Source organism: Oncorhynchus masou, chromosome 13 (genome assembly GCF_036934945.1).
Source record: "Oncorhynchus masou masou isolate Uvic2021 chromosome 13, UVic_Omas_1.1, whole genome shotgun sequence".
Taxonomy (NCBI): domain Eukaryota; kingdom Metazoa; phylum Chordata; class Actinopteri; order Salmoniformes; family Salmonidae; genus Oncorhynchus; species Oncorhynchus masou.
The window spans coordinates 27,672,827-27,694,591 of record NC_088224.1 but is presented as its reverse complement, the minus strand read 5'-3'; the positions used below and the strand labels follow the sequence as shown (position 1 = coordinate 27,694,591).

The 21,765-nt window shown below is 42.6% G+C and overlaps 1 protein-coding gene across 4 annotated transcripts in view; it reads right to left on the bottom strand.

Moving 5' to 3' along the window:
* Positions 1–11,542, bottom strand: part of LOC135552038 (thyroid hormone receptor beta) — a 176,212-nt gene extending 164,670 nt beyond the window's left edge. For 2 of the 4 annotated variants that reach the window (XM_064983407.1, XM_064983410.1), the window contains exon 1: positions 11,271–11,541. The gene's annotated coding sequence lies outside the window, so the exon portion shown is untranslated. Of the gene's footprint in view, positions 1–10,252; positions 10,394–11,270 lie in introns of those variants that run through there. The other 2 variants (XM_064983408.1, XM_064983409.1) reach the window with 2 other exon arrangements.
* Between the last annotated feature and the right edge of the window lie 10,223 nt (positions 11,543–21,765).

The following is a 21,765-nucleotide window of genomic DNA, read 5'->3' as shown; positions in this document are numbered from 1 at the left end:
GGTAATGACTTGTTGAACTACAAATATCTATTTATTGAGGCTACCAGACAGCCCTTTTTATTATTTTGTCTACCACACATTTTGATTATGTAATAATTAATTTGAACATTAAATTCCAAATGCAAGCTTCACAAGTAAATTATCAATTTCAAGCAATTTTTACATACCAAGACACCAGTAGGCCTATGCTAGTAATTGCTGCTTAATGCCTTATTGCTGGTGAGCTTACAGAGCAAAAGTTCATATTCTTGATCAACAAACCATTTTTGGAGTTACATATTTATTTATGGCAATACTCTCTCACTGGTGTATAGTATTTAAGTAAAAATACTTTACAGCACTACTTAAGCAGTTTTTTGGGGTATCTGTACATTACTTTACTATTTATATTTTTGCCAACTTTTACTTTTACTTCACTACATTCCTAAAGAAAATAATGTACTTTTTACTCCATACATTTTCCCTGACACCCAAAAGTACTCGTTACATTTTGACAGGAAAATTGTCCAATTCACACACTTATCAAGAGAACATCCCGGGTCAACCCTACTGCCTCTGATCTAGCAGACTATTTAAACACAAATGCTTAGTTTGTAAATGATGTCTTGAGTGTTGGAGTGTACCCCTGGCTATCCATCAATAAACATTAAATAAAATATTGTGCCTCCTGGCTTGTTTAAATATAAGGAATTCTTTAATGATTTATACTTTCACTTTGGATACTTAAGTATATTTAAAACCAAATACTTTTAGACTTTATACAAGTAGTATTTTACTGGGTGACTTTCACTTTTACTTGAGTCATTTTCTATTAAGGTATCTTTACTTTTACTCAAGTATGACGATTGAGTACTTTTTTCACCACTGCACTCTCCCTACAATTTGACATTTGCTCTTCACCTGATCCTATTGGTGTACAGCAATCAGTTCGCCCCCGGGGCACACACATGCACGTGCACACAACCGCTGTCATGTCGCCTGTCATTACAGCATTTTCAAAACGCAAGGTACAGAAATAAACTGCATTTTACACCTGCATTTTGAGCTGAAAGTCAGTTATGTTAGCAGTCAATATCAAATAGGGATATTATGTCACATTGTCACTTCTTTGGAGGCCAGACCAAGCAGGATCATAAGGCCTACCTTCCCAAACTAGGCCAATCTGAAATATGAAAATGATCAATAAAATCACCAGGTAGCCTATTGTTGTGACAAAGACACGTCTGTAACACATTGCTGAACGTTACTTTATATGGATAATATTAATGTAGGTAGGTTGTCACACCCTGATCCGTTTCACCTGCCTATGTGCTTGTCTCCACCCTGCTCCGCTCCAGGTGTCGCCCATCTTCCCCCATTAACCACAGTGTATTTGTACCTGTTCTCTGTTTATCTGTTACCAGTTTGTTTTCTCCGTCAAGCCTACCAACGTTTTCCCCTTTCTCATGTCTTTTTCTATAGTTCCTGTTTTCTACTTTTCCCGGTATTGACCATTCTGCCTGCCCTGACCCTGAGCCTGCCCTGACACTGAGCCTAACCCTGACCCTGAGCCTAACCCTGACACTGAGCCTAACCCTGACACTGAGCCTAACCCTGACACTGAGCCTAACCCTGACACTGAGCCTAACCCTGACACTGAGCCTGCCCTGACACTGAGCCTAACCCTGACCCTGAGCCTGCCCTGACACTGAGCCTAACCCTGACCCTGAGCCTAACCCTGACACTGAGCCTAACGCTGACACTGAGCCTAACCCTGACACTGAGCCTAACCCTGACACTGAGCCTAACCCTGACACTGAGCCTGCCCTGACACTGAGCCTAACCCTGACCCTGAGCCTGCCCTGACACTGAGCCTAACCCTGACCCTGAGCCTAACCCTGACACTGAGCCTAACCCTGACACTGAACCTAACCCTGACACTGAGCCTAACCCTGACACTCAGCCTAACCCTGACCCTGAGCCTGCCCTGACCCTGAGCCTGCCCTGACCCTGAGCCTAACCCTGACCCTGAGCCTGCCCTGACACTGAGCCTAACCCTGAGCCTGAGCCTAACCCTGACCCTGAGCCTGCCCTGACACTGAGCCTAACCCTGACACTGAGCCTAACCCTGACACTGAGCCTAACCCTGACACTGAGCCTAACCCTGACACTGAGCCTAACCCTGACACTGAGCCTGCCCTGACACTGAGCCTAACCCTGACCCTGAGCCTGCCCTGACACTGAGCCTAACCCTGACACTGAGCCTAACCCTGACCCTGAGCCTAACCCTGACACTGAGCCTAACCCTGACACTGAACCTAACCCTGACACTGAGCCTAACCCTGACACTGAGCCTAACCCTGACACTGAGCCTAACCCTGACCCTGAGCCTAACCCTGACACTGAGCCTAACCCTGACCCTGAGCCTAACCCTGACACTGAGCCTAACCCTGACACTGAGCCTAACCCTGACACTGAGCCTAACCCTGACACTGAGCCTAACCCTGACCCTGAGCCTAACCCTGACACTGAGCCTAACCCTGACACGGAGCCTAACCCTGACCCTGAGCCTGCCCTGACACTGACCCTAACCCTGACCCTGAGCCTGCCCTGACACTGAGCCTGCCCTGACCCTGAGCCTGCCCTGACACTGACCCTAACCCTGACCCTGAGCCTGCCCTGACACTGACCCTAACCCTGACCCTGAGCCTGCCCTGACACTGAGCCTAACCCTGACACTGAGCCTAACCCTGACCCTGAGCCTAACCCTGACACTGAGCCTAACCCTGACACTGAGCCTAACCCTGACACTGAGCCTAACCCTGACCCTGAGCCTGACCCTGAGCCTAACCCTGACACTGTTCTAGTAATAAACTTTTGTTACTTCGACACTCTCTGTATCTGGGTCTTCCCTAAAACGTGATACAGGCATATTCCATAGGCTTTGCCAGGCAAAACCGGACAAAATAAGACACGCACTTTCTGGTCACTAATCTGGATATGTGCAATGCTGATGACTTGTTATTGGTCAACAATCAAGAAGAGCAATTTTTGGTTCTGAAAGACAGATTGGCACAAGAATTTGATACAATGCCATAGGCCTATGGTGGTGATCAGATCGAATAAGCAAAGGTATAAATATAAAATACAAATGGTAGGCTATATGTAGCCTATTAACATATGTATGCAAAAAAAATAATTCAGATTCAGTTTCACATTTGCAATCCCCAAAAAAAATTCTCACTGCACTAGCTCACCCGACCTGTGTTGATTGACAGTTCCCTGGTCCATTTAGAGGGCCGAGTGTGCGTTTCACTAGCCAATCTGTTTTTTTGCAAATATGATACTGAGATATCAACAGAGCCTCTCTCACAAAACGAGTGACAAAAAATTACAAAACCTGGCCATAAAATTTCAAGTCCTAGCTCGCACATTTAAGACCATTTCATTGGTTTCTTTTCCATCAAGTCGAGTGAGTCTCTAGTCACCAAATTTGTGACTGGAGCACACCTCTGTAAAACTCTGCCCATACACCAAGGGCGCTGAGCTAGCGAGCTAAAATGAACGCAACCTGGCAGTCAATCAGCTCAGGATCACCTCTCTGTCTACTTTGATCCCTCTCTTTATTTGCCTCAAAGCCACAGACAAAGACCAAAACAAAGAGAGTGAGTCAGACATGCTACTGTAACGGATATGTCACAAATGGTATCCTATTCCCAATATAGTGCACTATTTTTGACCAGAGCCCTACAGGTCTTTTAGAACGTTACATTTTTTGACCAGGGCCCATGGGGGGTTTGCGTGGGTTTGCACTTTTCTGACTATTCCATAGGTTCTATAGCACCAGGCAAGATCGTTAAGTATTTGAAAGAAAACAAATAGTATTTGAACCCAGGTCTAAGCAGATCTATAGGGAAGACATTGAGCCCTTACAACAACTCTGAGATGGCATGGAGCAGGGTATATTTGGGAACGCTGTGTTCCCTAGGCATGATATCCATCCACTGATTATTGACATGGAGAAAGCAAAATTCAGGCCCCAGGCCTCGGGACTCGGAGTGGAACATTTGAGTCTTGTCTGACGTGTAACAGCCCATGAAATGTTTGTGTGTGAAGGGTGAGACTACAAGTTAGAGAAGGAAACTGGTGACTAAGACTTTCATGAAGAGTGACTGGTCTAACATGGAATAGATCAGGGTGGAGAATGCATGGACAGACAGACACACAACAATCATTATCAATCATTGGTTGAGGACATACTGTACGGAGATACTATATATTGCACTACATAGGTAATAGGCTGCCATTTGAGACACAGACACAGTATGCTTTAATGGGATGGGAATATGAGGGTGGCAATAGTTTAGTTATTCAACTGTGCAGGAGTTGTATGTTTGAACTTGGCTGTGCCATTAAAATGAATCATAGCTTTTAAAATATGTGCTTTTTAAAATCATCTGGAAGATATAAGAAAACTGATATTTTGTCTGGTAAACCTTCTCCCTTTCGGCGTACCATGTGTGTGACTTGTACCACAGTGTCCCATAGGACTGGTCAAAAGTAGTGCACTATATAGGGAATAGGGTGACATTTGGGACTCAGTTTGAGCTATTTAGCACAGTGAAAGATCAACACTGACAACTTTCCTATACACAGTGCTGTATCTACATGCTGACAGTGTCTACTCAACCTTTCAAATCAAACAATCACCACGACACATACTCAATCAAATCAAGCAATTTCTGCAACATTAATGCATTAAAATACTAATATTGTTTTATTTTTTATATATATTTTTTTATATATATTTATTTTTTGTACTTTTTCCCCCAATTTCGTGATATCCACTTGATAGTTACAGTCTTGTCCCATCGCTGCAACTCCCGTACGGACATGAGAGAGGCAAAGGTCGAGAGCCATGCGTCCTCCGAAACATGACCCTGCCAAGCTGCACTGCTTCTTGACATACTGCCCGCTTAACCCGGAAGCCAGCCGCACCAATGTGTCGGAGGAAACACTGTACAACTGGCGACCTAAGTCAGCGTGCAGGCGCCGCCAAAAGGAGTTGCTAGAGTCCGATGGGACAAGGACATCCTGGCCAGCCAAACCCTCCCATAACCCGGACGACGCTGGACCAATTGTGCACCATCTCATGGGTCTCCCGGTCACGGCCGGCTGCAACACAGTCTGGGATCAAACCCAAGTCTGTAGTGACGCCTCAAGCACTGCAATGCCTTAGACCGCTATGCCACTCGGTAGCCTCTAATATTGTTATTTTAAGCACTTGCATTGAACAGTAAGAAATTACCGGACTCATGAGTGAATAAGCAGAAAATCCGGAATCTTCCTAACAAGGTTTCTGGAAAGCTTGAGAATTTGGACAAAGTTACCAGAATTTTGTAGTCAAAGAGGGAATAACAACCAACCATGTAGCACCCAATTTGTTCCATCTCGGTTTTCCTTTCAATAAAACAGGATTAGGCGAAGCGGTGTGTTACACTCAAATTGCTCCTGACACAACGCATGCAGGGTTCGAAAGGGCAGACATTTAAAACACCACCTCTCGTTAACATACCCTGCAAGTCTCCGTAGAAATCCAATAACGGTTACGAAGTTAGTTGTCACATTAAGTCAAAGGAATAGAGTGTGGCAAAGTCTGCATCTCAAATGGGGCCTTATTCCCTATATAGTTAACTACTTTTGAGTCCTGGTCAATAGTAGTGCACGTTTTAGGGAATAGGGTGCCATTTGGGATACAACCTGTGTTGCTGTGTGACCTGACCACATGGCCTAAGAGGATGTGAACAGAGATCATTGAACCAGGTTCTGTCCTTAGGTCAGCCGTCAAAGCAGAGGAACATTGAGAAACACTCAATTAGTGGTGACATTAGTAGTCCTCTTCCTACTTTCTATGGAAGTCTATGTTTGCCTCCCAAAAGGCACCTGCGTGCGCCAGTGGGCCATTGCCAGAGGAGAGAGAGAGACATTTGTGCAACAGGTAAAATAATGATATACAACAGACTAACTGGAGACCCAATTCAAAACATGTTGTGTAGTTTGGCTGGTTATCTCGCTAGTTAATTATTTTTGCTATTAGCATGTATTAATGTCATTGTCATGTCCTAACTTTCCACCAGCACTCATGTATAACCACAAATGGATGACAGGCAGCTGATATGAGTGTTGATGAAATGAGCCAATGCTGCACCAATGCTCTGGTTGTAAAACTGTCTCACAAGCACTCAAAATTGTCTAGGCTTCATCTCTATTCAAGACTGTCCATGTAATTCTGTTACAAAAACATTCCTAGAATAGCCGAATTGACAATAAACTCCTACTGTATGCTGTCAACATCTCCCCTGAACACTGAATATTTTAACCTTACAAATAAATAAACATCTTCGTTATCAACCTCGCACACCTTAGCCATTTGATTCCTGGTTCATTGAATGAGGGAATTCTTTAATAAAGACATAACAAGTATTTGTTTGTAATTGTAATGTTGCGGTGTGGCCAACCATCCTCCAGGAGATTCCAGGAGAGCTACTGGGTGTGCAGGCTTTTCTCCAGCCCTACTGGAACACACCACGTTGTAAAAAATCAGAACACCCAGTAGCTCTCGAGATGGAGGGTTGACGCACCACAGTACAGCATTTTACTTTGTGGGGGGTTAAGTGCCTTGCTCAAGGCCACAACGGCAGGAGATACTGTATAATACATGGGATGAGAAACCAGCAGCTTTCCATTGACAATACCAGTGATAATAATTCATGTTATTTTGTGAAGTGGTTCCTTGTATCATACAACACAATTTTCAGTCACCTTTTCAAGTGACTTGAACTTAAGGAGTAAAAAAATCTGTCCTACTTGTACAAAGGCCAAGTGGCTAAAAAAGTTCATGTTAAGCCCTGCGTTCAGGTTCAATGTCAAGCTCGTGTTCAAGTTTAGGCTCGATCTTAGGTCAAAACCTGTACTACCAGAGAAGTACAAAAGACATTCCCTACCAAGATGAATAAAGGGTCTGAAACAGAAGACCAACTACTCCAGGAGACCCATCATCACATAATGAGATTTTAACTGTGGAATTTACCCGCCATCTGAACCATATAGACATTATGAATGAAACCACTGTATCAGAGCCGATTCAGGAAGCATTTTCAAAGGAATTTGACATTTAAGAGGCACAGAACACAGAATTTCTGTTAATTGGATCTTCCTTCTCCATAATCTTAGAGGGAGAGCACGATGCACATCTTAAAACTAGAGTACCAGTGAGGCACAGTACCAATTAGGTCAAACTGTAGTTGAAGGGGGTATAAGGCTGCATAAGGCCTTCATAATGCCAGTCATCATTCACAAGAGCATAGGGGTTAGGGGGGGGTCATGGAGAAAAGGTCCAAATTATAGATATCAGAAGACCCAAGAATGTTACTCTACCTAATGGTAGTGAGGGAAAAACCCTGCACACTCCTCGTAATAGTATTTTTAGAACGTTAATAGGTGTGTCAACCCTAAAGAATCTGTACAAATAAAATAAAATAAATGCACATCTCATGTAGAAAAAAGCACTAAAACACAGGACCGGACCATGACGCACAAGACCATGATACAAGGTAACAGACAAAGTGCTTTGTTTCAAGAAATGTTCAATTGGCTATTATTCTCCATTTTTGTTTGATTCCAGCCTTGCACACAATGAGGAAAACACTGGCTCATTCATTCCACAAACATTGAAAATAAATCGGCAACTGTTAAAGAACATGACATATCAAAGCTCAGTCGGCTTTAAAACCAGCATCTGAAGAGATATTAACTGGGTCTCCTGGGGGCATTTGGGAACCGTTGGGAAAACTGTGGTAAATATTGGCTACATAGCATTGCACTACATGTTCACAACAAAATGTTCATGGAGAGATTGTGTTATTATCCCCATAAAGCATGTTTGATGGGTTGGTTTGTTGATTAAAGGTTTAAGAGCATGCTATAAATGCATAGTTATGTGGTGGCATTCGGACTATTCTTGACCTGATACGTACCCTGCATGGCATGATGCTGGTTTTGTTTGCATGATGTTGAAAGGTATATGAAGTGTTATGACTCATTCTATGTCAAATCCAGTAGCTCCATGTGCTCCGGGAAAGAGCCCAGTCAAACCTAGTAGTTCACAATAGGGAATATGATGCCATTTGCTGAGCAGACAGAACATCACTTGACATTTCGGCTACAGTAGCCTACACTGATATATACAGTACCAGTCAAAAGTTTGGACACACCTACTCATTCAAGGGTTTTTCTTTATTTTTACTATTTTCTACATTGTAGACGAATAGTGAAGACATCAAAACTATGAAATAACACATAAGGAAACAAATCAAAATATATTTTAGATTTTAGATTCTTCAAAGTAGTCACCCTTTGCCTTGATTTACATTTACATTTAAGTCATTTAGCAGACGCAGCTTGATGACAGCTTTGCACACTCTTGGAATTCTCTCAACCAGCTTCATAAGTGAGCCACCTGGAATGCATTTAAATTATCAGGTGTGCCTTGTTGAAAGTTAATTTGTGGAATTTCTTTCCTTCTTAATGCATTTGAGCCAATTAGTTGTGTTGTGACAATGTAGGGGTGGTACACAGAAAATAGCCCTATTTGGTAAAAGACCATGTCCATATAATGGCAAGAACAGCTCAAAAACGCAAAGAGAAACGACAGTCCATTATTACTTTGAGACATTAAGGTCAGTCAATCCGAAAAATGTTAAGATCTTTGAAAGTTTCTTCAAGTGCAGTCGCAAAATCATCAAGCGCTATGATGAAACTGGCTCTCATGAGGTCCGCCACAGGAAAGAAAGACCCAGAGTAACCTCTGCTGCAGAGGATAAGTTCATTAGAGTTACCAGCCTCAGAAAATGCAGCCCAAATAAATACTTTACAGAGTTCAAGACAGATCTCAACACCAACTGTTCAGAGGAGACTGTGTGAATCAGGCCTTCATTGAATTGCTGCAAATAAACCACTACTAAAGGACACCAATAAGAAGAGGAGACTTGCTTGGGCCAAGAAACACGAGCAATGGACATTAAGAGATTTTTTGGTTCCAATCTATGTGTCTTTGTGACATGGAGAGTAGGTGAACTGATGATCTCTGTATGTGTGGTTCCCACCGTGAAGCATGGAGGAGGTGGTGTGCTGGTGTGGTGGTGCTTTGCTGGTGACACTATCTGTAATTTATTTAGAATTCAAATGCACTTAGTGGGACTATCGTTTGTTTTTCAACAGAACAATGACCCAACACACCTCCAGGCTGTGTAATGGCTATTTTAGCAAGAAGGAGAGTGATGGAGTGCTGCATCAGATGTCTTGGCTTCCACCATCACCTGACCTCACCCCAATTGAGATGTTTGGGATGAGTTGGACCGCAAATTGAAGGAAAAGCAGCCAACAAGTGCTCAGCATATGTGCAAACTCCTTCAAGACTGTTGGAAAAGCATTCCTCATGAAGTGGTTGAGAGAATGCCAAGAGTGTGCAAAGCTGTCATCAAGGCAAAGGTTGGCTACTTTGAAGAATCTCAAATATAAAATACATTTAGATTTGTTTGACACTTTATTGGTTACTACATGATTCCATATGTGTTATTTCATAGTTTTTACATCTTCACTATTATCCTACAATGTAGAACATAGTAAAAATAAAGAACAACCCTTGAATGAGTAGGGTTTGTCCAAACTTTTGACTGGTACTGTATATTTGGTTAATCGACAGGTAATTATGTAACAAACAATAGGGTTCTGGCCAAAAGTAGTGCAACATATATGGAATAGGGTGCCATAAATAGAGAATACTCTGTTCAGACGTAGTGCACTATATAGAGGACACTGGTCTAAGTAGTGCACTAAAAAGGGCATATGGTGGCATTTGGAACTATCATTGTTAATAGGATTCATACAAAAATAATGCTTAAATATTATCAGAAGTTATCCTGCAAACCCACTGATAGTACAGGCCAACTGAGGACAATCGAAAGTCTGCTATAACGCCGTGAAAAAATAACAAACTCGAAGTTTCAATACAGAACCGTGGCAGATCAGAAACGATTGGACATGAAATGTACGTAATCCAGTGGCTCTCAGGCCTCCACTGCGGGCGTGCTTTGGTGCTTTCAATAGGGCTACATTAGGCTATAACCAGGTTAATTTACATTAGGTCGAACTCCTGTCACAAAGTATCCTAATGCATTTCTATTCGATGTAGGTGTTGCAAGTATACTCATACCGTCAGGTCAGCTGCTGATTTCTTCACCAGTTTGCAAATTGACCTCAATTTTTACACCGCGACGTTTCAAAAGCTGTCGTTTGACCTGAAATACCCCCAGCCAGAACGGGAGAATACATGATAGCGGAGAATTCAGATACATTGCATGTCTCGAAATTATATCTACGGCGACGCTGGAGGGACAATTTAATTCAGCGGCACTATGATAAGTGGTTGCGGTACATGTTTATCAGATCGACGTGTCGTTACACCGTAACCATTCGATCGAAATGTTGTTACATTGTAACTACCCACCGTGTTAATAGAGGTGTATTCATAATTCGCTTTCCACAATGAAATAAAAACGCATTACAGCACTTTATAGCCTATTTAGGTTTATAGAATAATAGTCCAAAATAATCTTAAAGTTACATTGGCTACTTCAAAATATGACTGATGTGGTTTCAATCGGCTAGGCCACCTGCACAGCGCACGATACATGTATTTTGTCTACTTAGACAATAGTCTGCGTGACAAAATTGTATTCAAATTTGGGGCAGACTATCCAGATGTTCCGGGCAGCGCTTGTGAATTAAACAAAACCCTAGTCTGTGTGTCTAAAGACAGACGAGCAACAAACACTACTCCATGTATAAATACTCGTTGACTGGCTAATGACATGCAGCAGTTGTAGCCTAATTCTGATGCAAACTGTAGCCTACACAGCGGATGTTCAAAAAGCACACATTCATCTTCCGATTCTGCCCCAAAATTATTTCACATCCGGCCACATTATCAAGCCTTTATATCGGACCGCCATTAGCCTGAACAACAAACACCAACTCAAGAGAGCTTATAAAAAAACAATTTGACTAAGTCAACAATAGTCAGGCAAAGTGAGTTTCTTATTGAGAGACGAATGAACAGTCTAGGGACTTATTGAATGTCTGTCTACAAACGGACGTTTTTTCGACAGCATTTTCCCCCTGCACCGGAATATCGATGTTTCAAAGAGGGACATAAAAATGGGGCAACATACCTCATACGCAGGTCGGCAAACAGAAATGTTATTTTCCAACACTCCACTGGTGCATTCCTCTCCAACTGAGTTCGCGCGGGTGTAGTCGGTTTTCTTCTACCTGTGAGCGGGGTCAAACGGATGCAACGCGTGCCCTGGAATGACCTGACGAAGCGAGTATGCGAGAAAGTCTGGGTTAACAAACTTCAACATGGACCCGGGAAAACGTATTGTAGCTACTGACAACTGCAGTGCTCGGATTAATCGCTATGGGGAATCAGAGAGCTGTTGTTTGAATCCCTGTCAGCCAAAAACCAAACCAAGCCTCGCCCCTACTAGCCTACATCTCTGTGTCTGCTGCAAAAATTAACATAAAAACATTTTCTTCTGATCATGTAGTGTGTGTGTGTGTGTGTGTGTGTGTGTGTGTGTGTGTGTGTGTGTGTGTGCGTGTGTTATTTCATAGCATCAGAATGCTCCTATACTCAACTACGTACATGGCTCCACCACTGAATAAACAGTAGTAGGTTTACTTGTAATGTCATTGATCCAATTTCTCTCTCTTGGACCTTGACCTGGTTGGAAGAATCCCCCCAACTGTGAGGGGAATGAGAGGCAGAATCTATCATGGGCTACGTCCCAAACGGCAACCTATTTCGACCAGAACCCTGGTCAAAAGTAGTGCAATACATTGGGAATATGATGCCATTTGGGATGGGCCATGGTGCTATAAGGAAACAATTGCAGTAAATCATGGCTACTGTACCAACCTAAACAACTTGCACTCAGCTGCCATCGCCAAGTTAAATCCATTTTCCCTTTTTGGCTTCTTATAACATGTTACAACATCACTAAACACCCCTATCTATTCATAGTAGGGGTGTATTTCAAACACAAGACTGGGCTTAGTCTATGAAAAAGTTATATCTACTTTATTACCACAAGTGTAGGCTTAGGCTCTGATAAAAGCTATATTATCAACCAATCACATGAGAAGGCATGAGTAGATTTAGGCTGTGATAAAGGTGGTATCTACTGTAATCTGCCTGGTTTAGTGCTAGGTAGTGGCTGTCTTTCTTTAATGTCCGATATGTCCCAACTGTGCCATGATGTTTCACTTGGGGCCACTCCAAGTGTGTTGTAGTGCATCCAGCTATACTGATCAGTCCCGGTCAAGTATCTGTGGTATAGCACTGTCTGTCAGGCAGGCAATATTTCAGGCACCAGTCAGTGGGGTTATCAGCTCAAACAGGTGCCCCACCATTCATAATGGTATCATCGGTGTCAACATGTCTAATTGATGTCAGGTATTGGTCGTTTTTGGTGCCGTTTGTAACTGCCATCGTTAAGAGGATGTTTTGGACAGTTGTGTAAAATGTATGTGTGCCTGTGATTTTTCTCTTTCTTCTCAGAGGACAATAATTATATAATTTAATTATATAATTTTCTAACGTGTGCCTCATTGGTGCGGCAGGTAGCCTAGTGGTTAGAGCGTTGGACAAGTAACCAAAAGGTTGTGAGATCAAATCCCCGGGCCGACAAGGTAAAGACCTGTCATTCTGCCCCTGAACAAGGCACTGTAACCCACTGTTCCTAGGCTGTCATTGAAAATAAGAATTTGTTCTTAACTGACTTGCCTAGTGAAATAAAGGTTAACAAATTTAATACAAGTGGTTTTGACACTGCTTAGCATTTGGCCGACAATCTTTCTGCTCTCAGTGGTATATATGTTTCGAAATGCTCTCACTCACTCATTTATAAAACAGCTACCCTGGCGACATTCTCTAAACATGCAGTCCTTGCCTGGCTGTGCCTGTGCAGGACCTGAGCCAAGCACTAGGGAATACAGTAGTCTGCTCTCTAGCTCTATCTGCTGTCTTATGCATCAGTGACTTTGAGCATCAAAGATGCATGTCTTTGAACAGAATCTACATTCCTATATGTTTCTGAAAGGAAGGGCTCACCATTAATGTGCCTAAACTGAATGAACTTCATAATCCATTCCTCTCAGGAATTTCAACAGAGAGATGGTCACAATGAGGGAGAGTAAATTAAGTGGTGTTTTATGGTGCGGGAAACTGGGAACATTGGAGAGAGCTCCCAAACAATCCCAAAGTTGTTTTGCTTTGGCCTGAGGAAAAGCATGCAGGCTCTCTTGAACTTCCAATTATGACATCCTTCAGTATTGGATAAATTCTTAGTCGATAGAAATAGTAACATTTAATTATATTTATTTATTTCAACTTAATTGAACCAGAAAAGACCGTTGAGGTTGGGAACCTACTTTCTCATATCCTACTTCTTTGTTAATTGCTAAAATAAATGGTCCTAAAGAATTACAAAGCACCCCATATTTTTAGCAGTATACTGTTGGTTCTTGGCCTCCGTAAAAACATAAACAAATAGTGGTTTGCATGCTGTGTATATTGTGGTGTTGAAGACTCTCCAGCAATGCTAATGAGGGTTACAGTAGCAGTTGTGCCCAGATTGCAGTGTGGACAACCTCTCACAACCTCTCACATCCACACAGAGAAAAAGGCCATTGGACAGCAATTGTATTCTGTCTGTCTGTCTGTCTGTCTGTCTGTCTGTCTGTCTGTCTGTCTGATGTTGGATACTACAGTCAGTAGCCTATACCAATAAATGTAATGACCTAATGACAGCTGTTGATATATTTTACTAGGGTAATAATGTCTTTATATGTCTCTATATGGTTTACTACCATGGGGACTTGAATGTTTTGGTGGGGGTTTTTTTGGAACCAAGCTTGAGTGGTAGAGAGGTTTAAGTTTCCCCCTTTTTGTTATTTTAAACAGAAAAAAAATGTGCCTGAATAATATTGGAAATGTGATCCAATTCCTGTACTGTATAGGCAATGGTCAAAAGTAATGCCCTATATAGGGAATAGGGTGCCATTTGGGATTGGTTTTATTTATTTATTTAACCAAGAAGACCTACGATTGCAATCCAACTTGGACTTAGGTGACCTATCTCATCCATAGAATGCTAGACGCTGCCCAGAACCATGCAGTTTATCAGGTGTGATGGAGTGCTGTTTTGTGAACTGATAAACTACCTGAATTTATTCAGGTCACCACACAAAGAAATGCTGGTTTAAAAATAACACTGCGCTGGGTAAATAGTGGACAGAACACACTTATTTTTAGTTGGGTTATTGAGCTATGATCCACCAGCTCAGATCAGAAGACTGAAGGGGTAGCTTAGCTTTCAGATATTATGATTTTTTTATTTATTTGAATTTTACCCTTTTTTCTCCCCAATTTTGTGGGATCCAATTGTTTAGTAGTTACTATCTTGTCTCATCGCTACAACTACCGTACGGGCTCGGGAGAGACAAAGGTTGAAAGTCATGCGTCCTCCGATACACAACCCAACCAAGCCACACTGCTTCTTAACACAGCACGCATCCAACCCGGAAGCCAGCCGCACCAATGTGTCAGAGGAAACACTGTGCACCTGGCAACCTTGGTTAGCACGCGCTGCACCCGGCCCGCCACAGGAGTCGCTGGTGCGCGATGAGACAAGGATATCCCTACTGGCCAAGCCCTCCCTAACCCGGACGACGCTAGGCCAATTGTGCGTCGCCCCATGGACCTCCCGGTCGTGGCCGGTTACGATAGAGCCTGGGTGCGAACCCAGAGTCTCTGGTGGCACAGCTGGCGCTGCGGTACACTGCCCTTAGCCACTGCGCCACCCGGGAGGCCCCTCAGATACTATTTTTGGCCACCCGTGAGAGTAAATATCATTCAGGTAAATATGTTTTGTTTTATTGTCAACACATCTTAAATGCGCAAGGACACTTTGGTAGCTAAATTTTAATTTATGGTGTAGAAACACAACATGATGAACAGGATTGACATTTACTCTCACGGGTGACCAAAAATACCTATCTGAAAGCCACGCCCCAATAGGCCTTGCCTCCTGAAAATAACCTATGTACTGTATTAAATTGTACTGTATTGTACTGTATTACCCATCTGCTGTGTTAACCCAGCATGGAAGTAAATTAAAAACCCAACTGATTGTTAAATTAACCCATGTTTGGGTCATCTAAAGGCATGGCCTATTGAAGGCATGGCTTTCAGATAGTTATTTTTGGCCACCCATGAGAGTAAGTCTGCTAGCAGATACCCATAGACTTTCAGTCATTAAGCTAACGCTAGTTAGCATTGGCTCGTGAAACTACGTCAAACTTGCTTTATAATGAACACAGAGACATAAAAACAAGTTCATCTGATTCTGGGGAAGTAGATAAAGGTCCCTTTAAGTTTGTACACTGCAAATGTAAAATTTCCTTCAATATTTGTGGACATTACATATTTTAATATGATAAGTGGTAAGTGGTAGGCCACACAAGCTCACAGAATGGGACAGCCGAGTGCTACCACCTAAAAAACACCAGTCTCAACGTCAACAGTGAAGAGGCTCCGGTGTTTTGCGGGTACTATTTAATGAAGCTGCGAGTTGAGGACCCGTGAGGTGTCTGTTTCTCAAACTAGATACTCTAATTTACTTATCCTCTTGCGCAGTTGTGCACAAGGGCCTCCCACTCCTCTTTCTATTCTGGTTAGAGCCAGATTGCGCTCTTCTGTGAAGGGAGTAGTACACAGCGCTGTACGTGATCTTCAGTCTCCTGGCAATTTCTCGCATGGAATAGCCTTCATTTCTCAGAACAAGAATAGACTGACGAGTTTCAGAAGAAAGTTCTTTGTTTCTGGTTATTTTGAGCCTGTAATCGAACCCACAAATGCTGATGCTCCAGATGCTCCAGATGCTCAACTAGTCTAAAGAAGGTCAGTTTTATTGTTTCTTTAATCAACACAAGAGTTTTCAGCTCTGCTAACATAATTGCAATAGGGTTTTCTAATGATCAATTAGCCTTTTAAAATTATAAACTTGGATTAGCTAACACAATGTGCCATTGGAACACAGGAGTGATGGTTGCTGATAATGGGCCTCTGTACACCTATGTAGATATTCCACAAAAAATCAGCCGTTTCCAGCTACAATAGTCATTTACAACATTAACCATGTCAACACTTTATTTCTGATAAATTTGATGTTATTTTAATGGACAAAAACTACCGTTTCTTTCAAAAACAAGGACATTTCTATGTGACCCCAAACTTTTGAACAGTAGTGTATATATAAGGTGCCTTCAAAAAGTATTCAGATCCCTTGACTTTTTCCACATTTTGTTAATTATGTTACAGGCTTATTCTAAAATTGATTAACAAACATGTCTCATCAATCTACACACAACACCCCATAATCACAAAGCAAAAACTGTTTTTTTGAATTATTTGCTAATTTATAAAATATATGTTTTTTAAATATCACATTTACATAAGTATTCAGACCCTTTACTCAGTACTTTGTTGAAGCGCTATTGGCAAAGATTACAGCATCGAGTCTTCTTGGGTATGACACTACAAGCTTGGCACACCTGTATTTGATTAGTTTCTCCCATTCTTCTCTGCATATCCTCTCAAGCTCTGTCAGGTTGGATGGGGAGCTTTGCTACACATCTATTTTCAGAGATCTCCAGAGATCTTCGATCTGGTTCAAGTCCGGGCTCTGGCTGGGCCACTCAAGGACATTCAGAGACTTGTTTTGAAGCCATTCCTGCATTTTCTTGGCTATGTGCTTAGGGTTGTTGTCCTGTTGGAAGGAGAACCTTCGAACAAGTCTGGAGAATGTTTTCATCAATGATTTTTCTGTACTTTGCGCCATTCATCTTTGCCTTGATCTTACAAGTCTCCCAGTCCCTGCCGCTGAAAAACATCCCCACAGCATGATGCTGCCACCACCATGCTTCACCATAAGGATGGTGTCAGGTTTCCTTCAGATGTGAGCCTTGGCATTCAGGTCAAAGAGTTCAATCTTGGTTTCATCAAACCAGAGAATCTTGCTTTTCATGGTCTGAGAGTCCTTTAGGTGCCTTTTGACAAACTCCAAGCGGGCTGTCATGTGCCTTTTTACTGAATGCCAAGAGTGTGCAAAGCTGTCATCAAGGCAAAGGGTGGCTACTTTGAAGTATCTCATAAAATATACATGTTTTTATTTGTAGTGGCTTCCGGCTGTCCACGCTACCATAAAGGCTTGATTGGTGGAGTGATGCAGAGGTGGTTGTCCATCTGGAAGGTTCTCCCATCTCCACAGAGGAACTCTGGAGCTCTGTCAGAGTGACCATCAGGTTGCTCCTGGCCACCTGTGATTTTAAAGGGGAGGTACGTTCCACCACGTGTTGACACAGCTGGTGTTTTACTAGAGGAGCCAGGGTAGAGTAGGGGACACAGGTTGGTGACAACTGGGGTTCAAGCGAATGAATCTGTCACATTACGGTTTGAAGAGTTAAAGGACAAGGCTTGCGTTCATCCCACAGCCCCACTAGTCCCCCTGTCAGAGTGATCATCGAGATCTTGGCCACCTCCCTGACCAAGGCCCTTCACCCCTGATTTCTCAGTTTGGCCAGTCATCCAGCTCTAGGAAGACTCTTGGTCGTTCCAAGCTTCTTCCATTTAAGAATGATGGAGGCCACTGTGTTTTTGAGGGCCTTGAATGCTGAAGACATTTTTTGGTACCCTTCCCCAGATCTGTGCCTCGACACAATCTTGTCTCTGAGCTTTACGGTCAATTCCTGCAACCTCATAGCTTGGTTTTTGCTCTGACATGCATTGTCAACTGTGGGACTTTGTATAGACTGGTGTGTGCTTTTTCAAATCATGTCCAATCAATTGAATTTACCAGAGGATGCACCTGAGCTCAATTTCGAATCTCATAGCAAAAAGTCTGAATACTGATGTAAATAAGGTATTTTAGTTTTTTAGGGTGAATACATTTACAAACATTTCTAAAAACCTGTTCTCACTTTGTCATTATGGTTGTATTGTGTGCAGATTGCTGAGGACTATTATTTATTTAATACATTTTAGAATAAAGCTGTAACCTAACAAAATGTGGAAAAAGTCAAGGGGTCTGAATACTTTCCGAAGGCACTGTATATATATCTACTCAACAAAAATATAAACTCAACATATAAACGTAAAGTGTTGGTCCCGTGTTTCATGAGCTGAAATAAAAAATCTCAGACATACTCCACATGCACAAAAAGCTTAATTCTCTCAAAATCAGTGTCAGTGCTCAACCTTAACATGTGTTAACAATACAACAGAACAGATTAACCGGAATGACATTTAGCCTCACAGGTGGTTGAAAATAACTATCTGAAAGCCACGCTCCTACTAAGCCACACCTCCAGTCTTCAGATCTGACCTGGTGGATCATAACTCAATATGGAGAAATTTAGAGAAAACAATGGGTTGTTTGTGACCCAACAGACTGGGTCAAAATAACCAAACATGTGTTCTGTCCAATGTTTACCCAGTATTTGCCCCTGAGTATTGTCCATAGAAATACAATGACTAAAATGGAAGCATTACTAGTATGTCCTGGCATGTGTACACTCAATATGGCTGCCGGTCCACCCATAACAGAACATTTACTTGAAAGGGAAGCTACGTTCCAATGTCCAAACATTGCTTTATTCTGTGCTATGCTAGTATGGATGTTGGAACAGAGCCAGAATAACATTCTAGTACTTCTATTTCTATGGTGTTGTTGTCTGCCTGATGAGGAAGAGGCATGGAGGGATACAGGTAATCAGTCCAGGGTCTTAGAGCTTGTTAATTAAACTTGTACCCCAGCTTGTACCCCAGATGTCTCACTTCTGTTACATCCTCATTGTTCTATTGTTTCCCCTCTGTCCGATTTAGATATGTACCAGGATCTCTGGGACACATGGTATCCAACTGAGCTGATCCAAGTGCAATGTATGAGTTCCGGCCTTTTACTTGCCAAACCGGGGCGCAAACCCTCGACAACAACAACACTTTGTACTCCCGAATACCTTGCCAAAACCATGGTCTTGGTTGGCCAATGGTGACACTTTGCCAGATCTGCTACACTGGCACAATTCCTGACAGTCATTCACTCCATTTTTCCTTTGCACTTGTTGTCAATACGGCTGATTCCAGTACTAACTTTACTTCATAGCCTTCTTGGATGTCCTGGTCTCACATCTTCATATTAATGTTTTATTACCCATCAAGACAAGTACTAAATGGGAAATTCACAAGTAGCAGTAGTTGAGTCTTTGAGGCCCTGGGGGCCTTCATTACACACAGAGTGTCTACAAATCTAGACTCCCCATCCTTTCACCTCTTCACCAACGTCTGTCTGCCTAACACAATGTGACAAGTATGAGTTTGAGAGAGAAAGTAGAAGAAACATACATTCTGCCTGCTGACAAAAACACCATCTCTCTACCCTGGAGTCCCCTGACTCCGATCTAGAAGAGCTTTCCCCTTTGTGTGTGTGTGTGTGTGTGTGTGTGTGTGTGTGTGTGTGTGTGTGTGTGTGTGTGTGTGTGTGTGTGTGTGTGTGTGTGTGTGTGTGTGTGTGTGTGTGTGTGTGTGTGTGTGCAGATTTCAGTCAAAGTGCCATGCAGTAATGTGAAATACAAATAGGCTAATGTGCTAGGTTAGGTGACCTTGTGAACCCTGCCTCTGCCTGATCCAGAGTCCCCCTATGAATTAAGGATGGGTGCTGCAGCAGCGGAGTAGACAAACACACACACACACACACACACACACTGAGTGCCCTCTCCCTCTGGCGACCACAACGTTGTCCTGGGAGCTGTTGCCCACCGTTAAAATCAACATGGAGGCTTCTAGACCAATTCACACAGACACGTGGCAGACACACACACACACACACACACACACACACACACAATCAATAATGTACGTACGTATTTTACAGTACACTGTAAAGGGGAACGTAGATTAACTTGGGTGACCCTTCAGGTAAATGGCATCATTACTGTATATAATATGATGTTTTAACTTAAAAATGCTATTGCTCACAGTACCATGCCACATTATAAGTACTGTATCATGTCTACTACACTGTAATTACATTGCATGTGCGTATGTAACTACCATATAAATACATCGTTATACAATATTGGAGTACTGTAGTTTTGATATGATTTAAGACTATAAGCAGAGGACACACCCAGTCTTTGGGGCCAACAGAGCTTTGTTTTCAGCCCGGGTCAAGGCCTCTACAAACACACACACACCCACTCCAAGGGTAGTTCTGTTGTGATAAGTGGTCACAGTGTGAAGGAACTCAGAACACACAGGGCTGGCCAGTTGAAGATGAAGAACCAGATCCAGTTTTGCTCTGGATGTCAAAGTCCTCCTCTTTCTCCACTCTGCTCTCCAGACCATATCCCAATAGCTGGCCAGAGAGTTTCAACACACAAAGTCCTCCTCTTTCTCCACTCTGCTCTCCAGACCAAATCCCAATAGCTGGCCAGAGAGTTTCAACACACAAAGTCCTCCTCTTTCTCCACTCTGCTCTCCAGACCAAATCCCAATAGCTGGCCAGAGAGTTTCAACACACAAAGTCCTCCTCTTTCTCCACTCTGCTCTCCAGACCAAATCCCAATAGCTGGCCAGAGAGTTTCAACACACAAAGTCCTCCTCTTTCTCCACTCTGCTCTCCAGACCAAATCCCAATAGCTGGCCAGAGAGTTTCAATACACAAAGGCCTCCTCTTTCTCCACTCTGCTCTCCAGACCAAATCCCAATAGCTGGCCAGAGAGTTTCAACACACAATGTCCTCCTCTTTCTCCACTCTTCTCTCCAGACCAAATCCCAATAGCTGGCCAGAGAGTTTCAACACACAAGCAGTCAATTCAGCATTCCACACCGCCTGCTACACTGTCACTAAGGACCCAGGAAAGGATCCTGGTTTCGACCACCATATTCAAGAAGTGATTAATAGGACGTTGCTGGTGGTCATGTGTGCGTGTGCATTTGCGTGCATCCGTCCATCAGTGTGTGTGTGTGTGTGTTGCTGGAATTTTTACTTACAATGGTGAGATGTACTGTGGAGGGACACTTTATAGCAGAGTTCTACGGCAATGTCTTGTCCTCCATCCCACAGACATGTTGGCACGCTTGCACTGAGGATGTGAAGGCAGTTGCGAAACATTTGGTCCTGAAAGATTATTGGTAATTTCAACTGTATTATTTAATTGGTTCGGGGCTTTCCAGGGCTTGAAATCCAGCAAAATTATGTATCACGCAACCATCTACTCCCATCTAGTGCTGATATACAAGTACTGCATCTTCAGTACAACGTGCCAGTGGAATATATTCACAAATATTTGATACTGTATAACGCAAAACAACAATTTTTCTATAACAATTTCTGGAACGGAATACAACATATCTATGTTAAGTTCTAGAATTCCTAATGGGCTACTAGTAACATAATCATTTAGATTTGACCTAACTGATGTCTTGAATGAAGACGAATTCTTCCAGAGCTTGAGCTACATTACAGTAACAGCTGCATTTCCTGCTTTCCTGTAACTCCATCATTTAGATAACCTGTACTGTCCTCAGTGACTGTATTAGTC